We start from the raw sequence: 13291 nt of genomic DNA on the forward strand, positions 1-13291 counted from the left end.
AAAGTTGTAAAATATTTGGCCATTTCAGTACACTTGAAAGCGACAACTGAACAATTCACCGGCAGCCATCAGCTCACACGCAGAGCCATAGGTGAAGGGCTTAAGCATTTTACTCTTATAGTGCTCCTGTGTAGAATAATTATCTCCTGTACCGTCATTAGTCCACACCTTGAACCTGTCCCAGTCATTCAATATACAAGACAGAATGTTCCTCTGGATATCAAGAGTGAGCCTGATATGGCCGTGCAATATGTAACATAGAGAATGGAAAAGGTAGGTGCCATCTCTGGGCATGGAAACCACTCAGTAAGTGACAGTTCTTTGATCGATGGTGATCACCTCGATAGACATGTTAATGGGGAATGCGGTTGGAATGATAAAGGAAATGGGTACCTGAACAATGTAAAGTAAGTCTAAAATACCTACACAATAACTATAATCTTAATAAATGAACAATAAAACAGCGGAGAAGCCGTGGATTAAATAAAAAGGCTGTAGTTATTAGCAGGGAGACGTGAATCCCGTGGCGAAGCTAGGAAGGTAATGTAGACACTGGAGCGACGGACGGCCTTATATAGGCAGGCAGACAAAAACGTGGGAGGCGTTGGGATGGGGGACCCAACGCCACCTCACACGGTGACCGAACTGCAGACTATGGACGTATATATGTACGTAAGTAGGATTCAGTTAGTGTTTGGAACCCGCGTACCAAATTTCTTGAAGATGGGCCCATAAGTAACAAAGACCATTGAAAAGTTCAATATGGCGGCTGACAATGGCATCATACCACCGAAATAAGTACCAAATTTCAGCCTTCTACCTACACGGGAAGTTGGAGAATTAGTGACGTTGGAAAGTTCAATATGGCGGCCGACAGTGGCATCATACAATCGACATAAGTACGTACATCGGCTTCGGTTCGCGCAGGGAAGCCGCCTACCAAATTTCGTGAAGATGGGGCCATAAATAAGAAAGTTCAACATGGCGGACGTTGTCGACCGTTATCGACCACTATGACCGTTACGTGTAGAATTTCGAAATGAAACCTGCTTAACTTTTGTAAGTAAGCTGTAAGGAATAAGCCTGCCAAATTTCAGCCTTCTACCTACATGGGAAGTTGGAGAATTAGTGATCAGTGAGTCAGTGAGGGCTTTGCCTCTTATTAGTATAGATAAAGAAGAAACCAGCACAAAAATTAAGTGGTCATGCCTAAAATAAAAGCAAGTCTCAAATTATAATATAGACCCTTTTACAATTTATTCTTTCAACTCATCTGTAACATGGATTAGGTTTGGAGCATATATATTAGCAAAACTATAAAATATTTGAAATATTTGTACATTAGGGAAAATAAAGGCAAAGTATGAAATCTGAAGTGAAGCTGGGACATACAAAAACACCAGCAACCCTTAGTTTAGAACAATCCTCTCACTAACACGCAGACACTAAGTTAGAAGGACAGCTTAACTGTGCTAATTCATCATTTAATATAAAGACAGAGCAACTGTATTTTATTATAAAAAGGTGAATTTCACTGTCCTGTTGAATATACTGATTTTACAAAAGCACTTAAAATTAGCTCTCCATTAGGTTAAATGGATAAAATCTTTGGTTTTGATTTCTAAAATCAGTGTCAATCATAAAGATGTTCACTATCACCTTCTACAAGTGCAATTGCTCTGTTTACATGCAAGGGAATCACAAAATACATTCATTTGGCACAAGTTCAGATTAGATGTAGATAAAGAATTGATCTACCATGTGAATTAGTTCTGTAGGATGCATCTCACTCTGGAGCTAATATTAATATATATATATATATATATATATATATATATATATATATATATATATATATATATATATATATATATATATATATATATATATATATATATATATATACACTTAGTCTAGTTCAGCGTCATATAGTGCCAGGACCTGTCCTGACAGTACTCAAGGACAAGACAGGAACCAACACTGGACAGTATGCCAGTCCATCACAGGGAACACTCATGCACATACCCACATTTACCAGTTTAGAATTGGCAAATAAGCCAACACAAATCCTTGGAAATGTTGGAGGAAAAGTGGAGTACCTGGGAAAACAGCACACACAGACATGGGAATAAAATACTCCTCGCACCTGAACCCATTGAGGGAGCACAGTTAAAAGGAGCCTGCACAGGATGGAAGGGAAAAATGAAAAAGAAAAAGTCAGATGAAAGAGAGCGGGAGTGGAGGTTAAAGGCTAGAGAGGAGGGCAGGAGCAAGACAGAGCATGCAAGGTTTAAAAAGGGGAGAGGATCACCATGGGATGGGCAGCGGGGACACAATGTAGAACTGAAGGATGTCTGCACCTGTTGGTTGACGTCTGACCGTGCTGCACGGTGCGAATATGATAAGCCAGAGACACGTCTGTTTTAAACGGTTGAACCTGGGCTTGAGCGATTGTTACAAGACTGGTTCCTTCCTGTTTTAGCCTCATTTTATGGGTTTATTTATTAGATTTTAACCTCCACCAGCGCAGGCTTGTAATGGATTATTTACTTATTATCTATTTATTTCACTGCACTATTTATTTGGACATTGTTTGGTTTTGGATGATTTTAATAAAAGCACTGATATACACCTACCCCTTGCTATTGCATTTATGTCCTCATTTCCTAGGGCTCATCCCTTGGGTACGTTATCAGTGGTAGCGGGTTCAAGAGGCTCCCAAAAGGGCATGGTAGCGTGGAGGTGACCTGTACCACCACACCCACAGAGAGGATTTCTTCTTCTGCCTGACAGGTACTCTCATATCCTATTGTTGCTTCAGTGAGAGACCCGTACTGTCATGTAGGTTACATGTTTTAGTAGTCACTTCCACAAACAAGGTTTTGAACAGGGTCCATCGCGACTTAATGTCCCCAGCTTTGCACATGGGAGAAGTTCTTTTGGAGGTAGGAGTTAAGCTCATCACAATTGGAAGCCTCAGGTAGACGTTTCCAGGTGACCCTAACTACTGGTCTGGTCTTCCCCAGTCTGTTCAGCTTATACTGCTCAGTTCAAATCCAAGTGTCAAAAGCATATGAACTCAGGACCGATGATGCAACTGTAAAATCAATCATCTATTTTCGGCCCAAAGTGCTGTTGTGCCCTGTTCAATTAAGAACCTCCTTGTGTTTGAACGTAGTGCTGGTTAATGGGCAACACATGACTAGAAATGAGGAAATTAAGCATGGAATAGACATTTATCATACATTATTTTGCAGTTGTCCACATATCAACAATGTATTTATATTAACATCAGACAAGGTTCTTCTTCCTATAATGATAATTGCTGCTGAGAGCCAAAAATTGGTGATATTGCTAGATTTTGTCAAAGACAAATTGGAGTCAAAATGTCAGTATTATTATTTTTAGCTCCTCAAATGAAGCAAAAGCTGTAATAGTATTTAGTTATTCAATCCTTTTTATGTAGAACCTTTCCAAGCAAGCAGTGTGAATAAGCTCTGTAGAAAGCACACAAGCAATGCAGAACAAAGGAACAAAAGACAGGTAGGTGTTTAGGATGATGCCCATCTTCATTAAGATGTATGGTCAGCTAATGAGGAGCCTTCAGCCCTTATCACTGTCTGTGGGTCTTGTATTTTTTAAGGATTCTCCTGGCACTTCACCTGCAGCAGTGGCACATCCCTGTCTGCTCCACACTGCCGGTAATGACTCCTGATTGCACTGGTGCCATTGTTATGTAGCCAATGATTTCAGCTACATAAAGGACTCACTGCACTTGTGAATTCTGTGACAACTTTGCAATATCACAGCCACTATGCCCTTCATCACATACTAGAGTACTGTAAATTGCTTTGTAAAGAGGTGATGTTCATTGTGTAGAATAAAGATAAGATGGTTAGAGCTGCCAAGGGGAGATGCTGCTCTGCGCTGTGCTAGGATGCAGACACACTTAGCCTGCCATTTTTCTATTCTAGTTGTAAGGCAGAAAACTGAAGTAAAATCATCTGCCATTTCAGGACCTGGGAATTTCTTTCCTAAAGAAATTAATGATTCTTGTATAGCAACATTTTAGTTAGTACCCATTTTGTAAGATTATAAGAACTCAATTTAATCTTTCAACACATTCTTCTTAAACACACTTTAATTTTTTGAGCCCAACACGCCATACAATAGATATTTTATGAAGTAAAAAAATACATCAAAAACACAACAGAATGTTGAAATATAAACAGGGAACATATACGTATAAAGATAGTTGTCCTAAGTCCAAATTCCACCTGTCCTAGACTAGAATCAGGATTTACAGGAAAAGATTGATTTTTAGGTTAATATTGATGGTTTCATTTAGATGAAAGAGGTCATATTATAAATCTGCATTTTGTGACAACTAAAAACTAATGGCTGGATACTGTATGTGGCTTTTATGGACTTAGCATCAAACCAAAAAATACAAGATGTACTTTATGAAATGACAAAGTTATAAATGATTAGTGTTCAATAGGGGCGGAACTGAACCCCCAAACCTCAGACACATAATATCAAACACAGCTCTGGGTTCTAATATACGACTTTTTAATTCCACACAGCTCTAATAAGACAATTAATCACAGCTAATACACAAATTATACACTTGTTCTTTCAATCTCTTTCTCTCTCTCTCTCCTTCTTACCTCCACCTAAGTTTTGCCCTTTTCCACCTGACTCTGACTCGCTGAGATATGGCAGCAGACTTGTTTAAGCTGGACATGGGAATACTCCTGGTGGCACATCGTGGCCTGTTGGAAGTGCTTCTGGGTCATACAGAAACCAGGGAGGTCCTCCCCCGGCCGTGCCCTCTATTGTCACCCAAGGACACATACAGGGCTGTGCTTCTGGACTCCAATTGCCATGCAGCCCTGTTGGTGTGCAAACTGGGACTACTTGTGAGGGACATTGCCACCTATTAATTTGGGGGATGAACTGTTCCCAGCTTCCAGATTTCACGAGTCCATCCTGTCTTCTAACATCCCAGCCAGGATGGAAATTACAAGGTGTCCCGGTCGGGTAGTATCCACAACCTGGTAAACTTTCCATTATGGCTTCCCGGGCAAGAAAACCTCTCTCCTTACAGTATAAGATGTAGCATTATGTGTGATTTAGAAAACAGTTGGATGGAGGATGCATTGAGAAATGAAGATGCGGAATAATAATCATTGCTGTACATTTTAATTTATTACAAAATGGTGATACTTCCTAAAAAATGTAGATTTTAGAGCAATAGAACAGTGATTTTTAACCTTTTTGGGGTCACAGACCCCTTTAAGAAACTGATGAAAGCTTTGGACCACCTTCCCCAGAAATATTCACATAAACACAACTTTGCATGCAATGAATATTATTACTTTATTTATCGCGATTTGATTGTCTCATGCATATATGACATACAATTCTGTTCGATTCTTTATTGTCATGTGTACAAGTACAAGTACCATGTACAATGAAATGCTTGCTTGCATGTGCCCCCAAAGACAGTAAACATAGACAAAAAAAAACACTCAATAAATAAATGAATATAAATAAGTAAATAAATAAAACCAGAATCCAGGAATAAATAGAGACAGTGACATAAGTATATGTGCAGGTAGCAGTGGAGGTGACACAAGGTTACTGATTGTTCATGAGTCTGAATGCAGTTGGGTAGAGGTGCGCGTCCGAATGGACTTTAGTCGCTTCCCCGATGGGAGGAGGGTGAAAAGTGACAGTGCAGGGTGGCTGGGATCCTGTCTGATACGGTTCACTTTCCTGAGACAGTGTAGTGCGGATGTCATGGATTGCAGGGAGCTGTGTGCCCGTGATCTGCTGTGCTGTGTTCACCACATGCTGCAAATCTCTGCAGTCCTGAACTGAGCATTTGCTGTACCAGGATGTGATGCATCCTGTCAGGATGGATTTCACAGTACACCTGTAGAATCTGCAAAGGGTTGTGGGGGACAGCCGGGCCTTACTCAGTCTCCTGAGGAAGTACAGGTGTTGTTGGGCTTTCTTGACTACTGCCGCAGTGTGACTTACCCATTTAAGATCATCAGTGAGGGTGACTCTGAGGAACCTAAAGCTGCTGACCTGCTCCACAGCCTCACCTCCAATGTAGATGGGGCTGGTTCTGTTGCCTGTTTGCGGAAATCCACAATCATCTGCTTAGTTTTGCTAACATTGAAGGTGAGGTTGTTGTCCTGACACCATTCTGCCAGGAGTCTGACCTCCTCCCTGTAGGCCATCTCATTGTCCTCGCTGATCAGACCTATTACAGCTTTATCGTCAGCAAACTCGAGGATGGTGTTAGAGCTGTACTTAGCAACGCAGTCATGGGTATAGAGAGAGTAAAGTAGGGGGCTCAGCACGCTGCCCTGCATGGTGCCAGTGTTGATAGTGATGATGGAGGAGGTTTTTCAACCAGTACGCACTTGCTGAGGTCTGCCGATGAGGATGGCCAGTACCCAGTTGCACAGTGAAGAGCTAAGCCCCAGATCCAGGAGTTTAGCAATGAGCTGGGATGGAATGACGGTGTTAAATGCAGAGCTGTAGTCTGCAAACAGCACCCTGGCATAACAGTTCTTGTTCTTCAGATGAGACAGGGTGTTGTGAAATGTTATGGAGATGGCATCCTCAGTGGACCTGTTGCAACAGTAGGCAAACTGGAGGGGGTCCAGACTGTCAGGGATGATGTTCTTGGTGTGTTCTAACACCAGCCTCTCAAAGCACTTCATGGCTATGGGAGTAAATGCAACTGGGCGGTAATTATTAGGGCAGTCTACTTTATTTTTCTTTGGGATAGGGATGATGGTTGTGTGCTTGAAGCAGGTGGGGACAGATGAAACTCTCAGAGATGTGTTAAAAATATCCAACGTTTTTAAAACACGACCAGAGACTCCGTCTGGACCGAGTGCTTTGCGGATGCTGAGTCGGGAAAAAGTCTTCCTCACGTCATCCTCGGAGATCCTCAGGCTGGAGTCTTGCGGCACTGCAGGGTGTTGTACAGGCCCGTCCGTGTTAGTGAGCTTGAAGAGAGCAATAAACACGTTCAACTCGTCCGGGACTGAAGCGGTGGTAGCTGTGTCCGGGGTTTGTAGTCCTTGATCAGCTGGAAACCCTGCCACATCTGACGAGCGTCTGCTGTGCTGTTAAACTGAGAGTCCAGTTTCTGGGCGTACTGACGCTTTGCGTATTTAATGGCTTTTCGGAGATCATACCTACTCTTTTTGTATGCCTATATGTCTACGGAGTGAAACGCACTGCTGCGCTCACAGATTCACCGGCGTACTTCAGCACACATCCAGGGCTTCTGCTTAGGAAATACGCGTACACAAAGTATTATTAAACTTTAAAGTAAACAATCTTAAAAAAAAAACACTCCTTTTTTAATGCAAAAAGTAATGGCCACTCATTATAATTATGATATACTAGGGGGCTCCGCCCCCTGCTCGCTTCGCCCGCCCAACCCCATGGTTGGTTTACTGGATATACAATTTAAAGAGATTGTAATTTTCATGGGAATTGTTACATATGTATTATTTTCACTTTTACTTTAAAACTTTTGTAAAAACAATACTTGTCCTTTATTTCCGGAGCTGGGCGTGGTTAAATCTTTCTTGCAGGATGTATAACACTTCGTATGACTCCCCCAAACGCAAGATCAATAGCGAATAAATCGTTCATATTAAACAGTTTCATGAAATCGCGTAAGTTGGATTTCATTTTTCTTTCGGAGACCTGGGTGAAACCGGGTGAGTTGACTGCATTTACTGAACTTTTGCCTACCGATTGTTCATTTCTAAACTCTCCCCGAACCTCAGGCCGTGGTGGTGGACTAGCTGCGGTTTTTAAATCGGACTATTCTTGCAAACTGCTACCCACAGACTCCTTTTCCAGCTTTGAGGCTCAGATCTTTGTTGTTAATTTTAATTCTCCTATTCTTTGTGCTCTGATTTATCGGCCACCAAAATTTGACAAGGATTTTATTAAAGATTTTACGGATTGTTTAATGGATATTTCATTGAACTAACATGATTTTAACATTCATGTCTGCTGTGAATCTAAACCTTTAGTTAAAGAATTTCTCAGTCTTGTTGATTCTTTCAACCTGACTCAATCAGTGAATACCCCGACACATGTAAAGGGGCATACGTTAGATCTTGTTCTGTCATATGGTTTAGATCTGACTGACATTGAGATATACAACACAGGTATATCGGACCATTTTGCGGTTTTGTTTACTGTCACGCTGCCATTCTCCCGCGTTAAACCCCGTGCACCTGCTCTACGTGTGCGCGCCATTAACTCTTCAACTGCCGCTCGATTCTCTACTTCTTTTAACGATTCTGAGCTCTGTACCAGTGCATATCGTGGTGATCTCAACATGAATGAACTGTTTGAACTGTTTAACTCTACATGTTTTAGTATTCTGGACTCAGTAGCTCCTATGAGGATTAAACGCTCCAAACCAGTGACTGAACCGTGGCTGAATGAGACCACACGCGCTCTCAGACGCTCTTGTAGGCGAGCTGAGAGAAAGTGGAAGAAGGACAATCTTCAAGTCTCACTGGACATCTTTAAAAGCAGTCTTCAGGAATATCAAGGAGCAGTTAGGACAGCAAAATCACAACACTTTTCAGAGGTTGTGTCAAATAACAGTCAAAAACCACATGTTCTTTTTAATACTCTGAATAATTTAATTAATCCTTTCTGCTGTTATTGAACCTTCACCTGCACTCTGTGAACAATTTCTTAACTTTTTTAAAGATAAAATTGCAAATATCAGATATGTACCATCTACCGCGGGTTTAGACCCCTCCACTTCGTTTACATGCCAAGCTGTCTTTCATCAGTTTGAACCAGTCTCTCTCTCCACCTTAAGTGAAATAGTTAAGCATCTGCGGCCATCCTGTTGTCCTCTTGACACCATTCCACCACGTCTTTGTAAGGATGTGTTTAGTTCCATCGGGCCACATGTTGTTGACCTAATCAATTCATCTTTGATGTCTGGCTGTGTTCCAGTTGCATTTAAACATGCTGTAGTACAACCGCTGATCAAAAAGAGCAACCTGGATCACTCAGTTCTCTCCAACTTTAGGCCCATTTCTAAACTCCCTTTTTTATTAAAAGTTTTAGAAAAGGTTGTTTATAACCAATTACAGGCGTATCTTGATTTTAATGGGATTTCTGAAAAATTTCAGTCTGGTTTTAAGCCACGACACAGTACTGAAACTGCCCTCCTAAGAGTGCTTAACGATTTGCTTTTAGCTGCTGACTCTGGTAATTCTGCCATTCTGGTTTTATTGGATCTGACTGCAGCGTTTGATACAGTAGACCATAGTATCTTGCTATCACGCCTTGAGATATGTGTTGGAATTAAAGGTTCTGTTCTTAAATGGTTCCAATCTTATTTGTCAGGCAGGAGTTTCTCAGTCCATTTAGGGAAGTACTCATCTTCAGTGTCTTCTCTTGGCTGTGGGATACCCCAGGGTTCCATTTTGGGGGCAATCCTCTGTTCATTGTACATGCTTCCATTGGGGTCTATTTTTAGAAAGCATAAAATCGCCTTCCACTGCTTTGCTGATGATCTTCAAATCTATCTATCTATTCCAGCAAATAGTCACCCAGCTATTCAGACCTTGTTGAACTGTCTCCGAGATGTTCAAACATGGTTGGAGATAAACTTTCTCAGTCTGAACAAAAGCAAAACTGAAATTATTGCTTTTGGAAAGTCCAATGTCCTCGGGTATGACAGTGTTATTGGATCTCTGGCATCTTTTCTCATCAGTCTGCCAGAAATTTGGGGGTAATTTTGACTCTGCTTTTAAGTTGGATAAACAGATCAGCGCAGTTGTAAGGTCCAGCTTTTTTCAACTTAGACTACTTAGTAAAATCAAGCACTACATTCCCCATGAACAGTTTGAGACAGTAATTCATGCTTTCGTTACATCACGCCTTGACTACTGTAACTCATTATACATAGGTCTCAGTCAGGCACAAATTCAAAGGCTGCAAGCCATTCAAAATGCAGCGGCCCGCCTTCTGACAGGGAAGAAAAAGCGTGACCATATAACACCTATACTGGCCTCCCTTCACTGGCTTCCTGTTCATTTCAGGATCCAGTTTAAAATATTACTGCTTGTTTTTAAAAGCTTAAATGACTTGGCACCTGTCTACTTGTCGGAGCTTCTTGTTCCGTATTCTTCTGTCAGAACCTTGCGATCCTCTGATCTTCAGTTACTCCATATCCCCAGAATAAAGCTTAAAACCAGAGGAGGCAGAGCATTTTCAGTAATAGCCCCCAGTTTGTGGAACAGCCTCCCCTTGCAGTTGAGAGTGGCCCAGAATCTTAATCATTTTAAAACCCTGCTTAAGACACATCTGTTTTCATGTGCATTTAATTCCTCTTGATTTTATGTAGTTGGTTTCATCTTATTTATTATTATTATTATTATTATTACTTATTTTGTTTTGATTTTATTGATTGGTTTAGTATAGTAGTGTGCAATGTATATTGAGTATATATGCTGTGTAGTACCTGCTAACCTTTTTGTCTTTTAGTTGTACAGCACTTTGGTCAATGAAAGTTGTTTAAAGGTGCTTGATAAAAAATAAATAAATAAATAAATAAAAAATAACGCTGCTCGCGTTCTGACGAGGTGGGGGGTTGAAAGCACACCAAGGAGAAGCAGCTGGATCATTTGCTGGCTTCCTGCTGCTGCTGCTGGCACGCTGCGTGTTCTGCTTGTCGTTGTTTTAAGAGCTGGGAGCACATGATGTCTGTCTGTCAAAAGCATTCCAACAACTGCTTGGTTAGATGTCCGTGAACTTGTTCTAAATGTTGTCTGACTGCCTTGTCTCGTGTGAAGTGTCTCTCGTGGGACATCAAATTGTCTTCCGAGAAGATCACGTCTTGTCTCCCTAGTCTCCCTCCCAGGATTTTTTTTTTATAATAGAGAGACAATCCTCTTGTGCAAATGAAAACAGATCTACTACTACTACAGTACTTCTACTCTCTCGTTACCTACTTTATTTCAATGAGAAGTTTGTTCTTGTTTGCCATGAATAAGCATATGAAACTGTGGGGTGGTCTTCGACAAGGTGACACGCATATCATCTTTGACATCCAATCTATTTCGAGTTTTCATTTTGATAGAAAACCCTGATTCACAAAGGTATATTGTAGCAAAGGGAATCAGAGCACTCATAGCTTGCTTTACCTGACGAGGGTAGGCTTGTGTCAGTGCACTCCAGAATTCTCCAAGACTCTTCAAGTTGAATTCATTTCATAACATTTCCTTAGTCCTCAGTTCAAACACAAATTAATAAGCATGACATCAACAGATAGGGAGACGGATTGATCGACCATTGAACAAACCTTCATAGACAGACAGACAAGCAGATACACACAGTCTCATTGATTTTACACAACACTTGCATGTGCATATTTTCATACTGCACCCTCATGCACTGTAATAAGCATAAGTTTAATATATCACTGTACTCTGTGCAAATATATCTTATAAATCTGCCTTTTTCTACTCACATAAACAGTTGACACAGAGCCAGATTTAGCTCAGGGGTTCACCATAGAACTGCTAGGCAAGCATTATAAGACAGGACAAGACAGACAGAGACAACTGAGAAACGGGCAGTCAGACGGAGGACCATTGTTTACTGTTTTGTCTGTCAAAGTCAGCATGAAACTGTATCCTCTTTTTGTCTTGTTCGGAATGACATGATTCAGAGTATAAAGCCTTGGAACATTGCCGCACACCTTTGAAGCCAACGGATGGATGGGAGATAGTTTCATCCGATCCTGAAAGTCCTTCCACTGCATCGGCGAAAATGGCGAACTCTACACGTCAGGCCCCCACTCCCGAACTGTTTTTTCCTATTGGATTCCTTCGCCTGTTGTGCAGTGTAGGCCATCATTAAGCAAACTAAGTTATTTCTCCTATGTGATTTCCTACCGCTGTATCACTAAGGGAGGGGTATCGCCTTTTTATATCATATCTATATAGTTTCGTCATTACATAATAATACATAGTAATTACAAAAGAACTCATTCCCAGGAAGATAATGCCCCCTGTTGGATACGTGCACACTGCACACGCATCACTTTTCATCCACCCACACTTAAAAGAAATTGTGGTCAATTAATCCTTACCAGTATATGAGAAGATAATCAAGCCAGATAAACCGTGGAAAATAAGAATTATCACTTGCTCTTACGGAGTGGCACAAGATGGTGGTCATGCATAGAATGATGACACACGTCTAAATGGTAAACATCAAGTCAAGAGACGCCTAGTGGTCGGCGCTGTAAGCAGTGGCAGGGTGTGTTTTCTTTCATTTTATTCAATGGGAAACCGTCGATTGGGATAAGAGGGAGGGCAGTATGGTGACTGCTATTTTTCTCGTGATGTTTCTCACAGAATTTTTCTTGACGTTATTTTTCTCGAAATATTTTTTTTATGAGTATGTAACTCACACATTAGGCTTAGGTGAGATAAATACTTGCAAGAAAAATAATCCATGAGAAAAATAACAATGAAAAAAATCAATAGTACTGGGCTGCGCAGTAAATATAAATATGCATTTTTATCTGACCCTCACAGACCCCTGAAACCCATCCATGGACCCCAGGTTAAAAACCCCTGCAATAGAAGCAGCATTTTTTTTTAAACCAATCAGTCTTTCATTGTTTTGTATTGCACAGAGCACTGTGTGTTAACAGAATCTTCAAGATTAAAGTCAGAAAATAATGGAACAAAACAATGGACAGGGAGGAAGAGAAATGCACAGCTCTTTATCATCGGTAAGGCAAAGAGAAATTTGAAGGAACTATAGATGAAACAGACAAACACACATGACAAGAAGAGTATGACATTATAAAACCAAACTCGGCTGTGGCATGAGCCTGTTGGCAAAATGAAATGTGGTAACATTGGAATTATGTAGGTGGTGTGAGCACGGAAGTGGGAGTTCAGTGGATGAAGCAGGCACTAGATAATCGAACCCCTTTAATGCTGGTAATTTGAGGCATTTTGGATTGTTTGGCTTTATGTTACTTTGGCAGTTGTTGCCTGCTAAGTTTGAATGTGTGAGGAGGACAGCGGCAGAGTTGAAGGCATTAATTGCCTTACTGGCTGGATTAAGGCTGAATGGCATGATGTGGTGTTTTTATTTAATTGTTTTGTCTTAATTACATCTTAAACTTAAATGTAGACATTATAATTAACATTTCTTAAAAATAGGTATATGTTTAATAGGAAATTTA

The 13291-nt window shown here is 40.8% G+C and overlaps 1 protein-coding gene across 2 annotated transcripts in view; it reads left to right on the forward strand.

The window, feature by feature from the left end:
- Positions 1 to 13291, forward strand: part of bach2b (BTB and CNC homology 1, basic leucine zipper transcription factor 2b) — a 287410-nt gene that overhangs the window by 249308 nt on the left and 24811 nt on the right. The gene's annotated exons all lie outside the window — the stretch shown is intronic.

The sequence above is a fragment of the Polypterus senegalus genome, chromosome 3 (genome assembly GCF_016835505.1).
Source record: "Polypterus senegalus isolate Bchr_013 chromosome 3, ASM1683550v1, whole genome shotgun sequence".
Lineage (NCBI taxonomy): Eukaryota > Metazoa > Chordata > Cladistia > Polypteriformes > Polypteridae > Polypterus > Polypterus senegalus.